This window comes from Arachis hypogaea, chromosome 15, assembly GCF_003086295.3.
Source record: "Arachis hypogaea cultivar Tifrunner chromosome 15, arahy.Tifrunner.gnm2.J5K5, whole genome shotgun sequence".
NCBI lineage: Eukaryota > Viridiplantae > Streptophyta > Magnoliopsida > Fabales > Fabaceae > Arachis > Arachis hypogaea.
In genome coordinates this window covers 89231953-89236717 of record NC_092050.1, presented here as the reverse complement: position 1 = coordinate 89236717, position 4765 = coordinate 89231953, and the positions used below count along the sequence as shown (strand labels likewise).

General features: G+C 38.4%; 1 non-coding gene across 1 annotated transcript; it reads left to right on the top strand.

Annotated features, from left to right (window-relative positions):
* Window positions 1–3086: 3086 nt before the first annotated feature.
* LOC112753147 (small nucleolar RNA R71) lies at window positions 3087–3194 on the top strand. Its single transcript, XR_003177544.1, has one exon. It is a non-coding gene; the product is annotated as a small nucleolar RNA R71 (small nucleolar RNA).
* Window positions 3195–4765: the final 1571 nt, after the last annotated feature.

Below are 4765 nucleotides of genomic sequence, written 5' to 3'. Positions count from 1 at the left end.
CCATCATTGGCAAGTTGAACGCCAGCCTTACATTTTCCGGACTGAAATCTAAGTAGTTCCCCCGAACCATGGTAAGATACTTCTTTCGGTTCGGGTTCTTACTTTGATCATGGTTCCTAGTGATCCATGCATTGGCATAGAATTCTTGAACCATTAGGATTCCGACTTGTTGAATGGGGTTGGTTAGAACTTCCCAACCTCTTCTTTGGATCTCATGTCGAATTTTCGGATACTCATTTTTCTTGAGTTTGAAAGGGACCTCGGGGATCACCTTCTTCTTGGTCACGACATCATAGAAGTGGTCTTGATGGGTTTTGGAGATGAATCTTTCCATCTCCCATAACTCGGAGGTGGAAGCTTTTGTCTTTCCTTTCCCTTTTCTAGAGGTTTCTCCGGTCTTAGGTGCCATCAATGGTAATGGAAAAACAAAAAGCTTATGCTTTTACCACACCAAACTTAGAATATTGCTCGCCCTCGAGAAAGAGAAGAAAGAAAAGAAGAAGAAGAAGAGAAGATATGGAGGAGAGTGGGGGGAGGTGTATTTGGCCAAGGTATAGAAGAGAGGGTTGTGTTGTGTGGAAATGAAGGAGGGATGGAGTGGTTTATATAGTGAGGGGAGAGGGGGTAGGTTCGGCCATTTTGGGTAGGTTTGGGTGGGAAAGTGATTTTGAATTTTGAAGGTAGGTGGGGTTTATGGGGAAGAGTGGATGGATGTGAGTGGTGAAGGGGTAATAGGGAAGAGAGTTTGAGGTGATTGGTGAAGGGTTTTGGGGAAGGGTGCTTATTGGGAAGAGAGGATGAATGTTGAGAAGAGTGAAGAGTATGAGTGGAGGTAGGTGGGGATCCTGTGGGGTCCACAGATGCTGAGATGATCCTGTGGGATCCACAGATCCTGAGGTGTCAAGGAATTGCATCCCTGCACCAATTAGGCATGTAAAACGCCTTTGCATGCAATTCTGGCATTTAAACGCTGAATTGTTGCTTGTTCTGGGCGTTCAACGCCCATATGCAGCATGTTTCTGGCGTTGAACGCCAGTTCTATGCTTGTTTCTGGCGTTTAGCGCCAGCTCTTCTCAGGGTGTATTCCTGGCGTTTAAATGCCAGGATGTTGCTTGTTTCTGGCATTCAACACCAGATCCATGCTCTGTTCTGGCGTTGAACGCCAGCCAGATGCTCCTTACTGGCGTTTAAACGCCAGTAAGTCCTTCCTCCAGGGTGTGATTTTTCTTTTGCTGTTTTTGATTCTGTTTTTAATTTTTGTATTTATTTTGTGACTCCACATAATCATGAACCTAATAAAAGATAAAAGAACAATAAAAATAAAAATAGAATTAGATAAACAAAAATTGGGTTGCCTCCCAACAAGCGCTTCTTTAATGTCAATAGCTTGACAGTGGGCTCTCATGGAGCCACACAGGTGATCAGGTCAATTTTATAGACTCCCAACACCAAACTTAAAGTTTGGATGTGGGGATTCAACACCAAACTTTGAGTTTGGCTGAGGCCTCCCAACACCAAACTAAGAGTTTGATTGTGGGGGCTTTGGTTGACTCTGTACTGAGAGAAGCTTTTCATGCTTCCTCTCCATTGTCACAGAAGGATAGCCTTGGGCCTTAAACACAAGGTAGTCCCCTTCAATTGAAGGACTAATTCTCCTCTGTTAACATCTATCACAGCTCCTGCTGTGGCTAGGAAAGGTCTTCCAAAGATGATGGATTCATCTTTATCCTTCTCAGTGTCTAGGATTATGAAATCAACAGGGATGTAAAGGCCTTTAACCTTTACTAGCATGTCCTCTACTTGTCCATAAGCCTGTTTTCTTGAGTTGTCTGCCATTTTTAATGAGATTCTGGCAGCTTGCACCTCAAAGATTCCCAGTTTCTCCATTACAGAGAGTGACATGAGGTTTATCCCTGACCCAAGGTCACACAGAGCCTTCTCAAAGGTCATGGTACCTATGGTACAAGGTATTAAGCACTTTCTAGGATCCTGTTTCTTCTGAGGCAATGTCAGTTGATCCAGATCACTTGGTTCATTGATGAGCAAGGGAGGTTCATCTTCCCAATTCTCATTACCAAATAATTTGGCATTTAGCTTCATGATTGCACCAAGGTACTTGGCAACTTGCTCTTCAGTAACATCCTCATTCTCTTCAGAAGAAGAATACTCATCAGAGCTCATGAAGGGCATAAGGAAGTTCAATAGAATCTCTATGGTCTCTAGATGAGCCTCAGATTCCTTTGGCTCCTCAAAGGGAAACTCCTTGTTGATCACTGGACGTCCCAGGAGGTCTTCCTCACTGGGATTCACGTCCTCTTCCTCCCCTGTAGGTTCGGCCATGATGGTTATATCAACGGCCTTACACTCTCTCTTTGGATTCTCTTCTGTATTGCTTGGGAGAGTACTAGGAGGTGTTTCAGTGATTTTCTTACTCAGCTGGCCCACTTGTGCCTCCAAATTTCTTATGGAGGACCTTGTTTCACTCATGAAACTTAAAGTGGCCTTGGACAGATCAGAGACTAAGTTTGCTAAATTAGAGGTATTTTGTTCAGAGTTCTCTGTCTGTTGCTGAGAAGATGATGGAAAAGGCTTGCTATTGCTGAGCCTATTCCTTCCACCATTATTAAAGCCTTGTTGAGGCTTTTGTTGATCCGTCCATGAGAAATTTGGATGATTTCTCCATGATGAATTATAGGTGTTTCCATAAGGTTCACCCATGAAGTTTACCTCTACTATTGTAGGGTTATCAGAATCATAAGCTTCTTCTTCAGAAGATGCCTCTTTAGTACTGTTGGATGCATTTTGCCATCGATTCACACTTTGGGAAATCATGTTGACTTGCTGAGTCAACACTTTGTTCTGAGCCAATATGGCATTCAGAGCATCAATTTCAGGAACTCTTTACTTCTGAGGCGTCCCATTATTCACGGAATTTATCTCAGAAGTATACATAAATTGATTATTTGCAACCATGTCAATAAGTTCTTAAGCTTCTGCAGGCGTTTTCTTTAGGTGAATGGATCCACCTACAGAATGGTCCAGTGACATCTTGGAGAACTCAGACAGACCATAATGGTCCATTCTGAAAGCATGTCAGGAGGACACCTTTTGGTCATCTGCTTGTATCTTTCCCAAGCTTCATAGAGGTATTCACCATTTTTTTGCTTGAAGGTCTGAACAACTACTCTAAGCTTGCTCAGCTTTTGAGGAGGAAAGAACTTAGCCGTGAAGGCCGTGACTAGCTTATCCCAAGAGTTCAGGCTATCTTTAGGTTGTGAGTCCAACCATGTTCTAGTTCTGTCTCTTACAGCAAAAGGGAAAAGCATGAGCCTGTAGACTTCAGGATCTACCCCATTAGTCTTAACAGTCTCACAGATCTGCACGAACTCAGTTAAAAACTGATAGGAATCTTCTGATGGAAATCCATGAAATTTGCAGTTCTGTTGCATTAGAGCAACTAATTGAGGTTTCAGCTCAAAATTGTTTGCTCCAATGGTGGGGATTGAGATGCTTCTTCCATCAAACTTGGAAGTAGGTGTAGTATAATCACCAAGCATCCTCCTTGCATTATTATTATTTTCGGCTGCCATCTCCTCTTCCTTTTCGAAAATTTCTCTAAGGTTATCTCTGGATTGTTGTATTTTAGCTTATCTTAGCTTCCTCTTCAGAGTCCTTTCAGGTTCTGGATCAACTTCAACAAGAATGCCTTTTTCCTTGTTCCTGCTCATATAAAAGAGAAGAGAACAAGAAAAGAAGAGGAATCCTCTATGTCACAGTAAAGAGGTTCCTTATTGTTAGTAGAAAAAGAAAGGGAATATGAGTGAAGAAGAATGGATAATCCAAACACAAGGGTAAGGATAGGAGCAGAGATATGAGATGAAGAGAAGTGTTAGTAAGTAATTAAATAAATAGAAGAAGATGAGAGAGAGAAATTTTTGAAAATTATTTTTAAAAAGGAGTTGATGATTTTCGAAAATTAAAGGGGAAATAAAATTAAAATTAAAATTTAAAATAATTAATTAATTAAAAAAAATTTTTGAAAAAGAGGGAGGTATTTTCGAAAATTAGAGAAGGAAGAGTAGTTAGGTGGTTTTGAAAAAGATAAGAAACAAACAAAAAGTCAATTAGTTAGTTAAAAAAGATTTGAAAATCAATTTTGAAAAGATAAGAAGATAAGAAGTTAGAAAAGATATTTTAAAATCAAATTTTTTTTTTGAAAAGGATATTATTTAAAAAGATATGATAGAAAGATATGATTAAAATTAGTTTTGAAAAAGATTTGAATTTTAAAATCAAAATTAATGACTTGACTCACAAGTAATCACAAGATATGATTCTAGAACTTAAAGTTTGAATCTTTCTTAACAAGAAAGTAACAAATTTGAAATTTTTGAATCAAAACATTAATTGTTGATAATATTTTCGAAAATTATGAGATAAAATTAAGAAAAAGATTTTTGAAAAATATTTTTAAAATTTTCGAAAATAAATAAGAAAAATGAAAAAGATTTTGAAAAGAAAAGATTTTTAAATAGAAAATTTGATTTGACTCATAAGAAACAACTAAATTTTAAAAAGTTTTGAAAAAGTCAACTCAAATTTTCGAAAATTTATGAGTGAAAAAGGGAAAGATATTTTTTTTTTATTTTTGAATTTTTAATGATGAAAGAGAAAAACATCAAAAAGACTCAATGCATGAAAATTTTGGATCAAAACATGTGATGCATGCAAGAACACTATGAATGTCAAGATGAACACCAAGAAC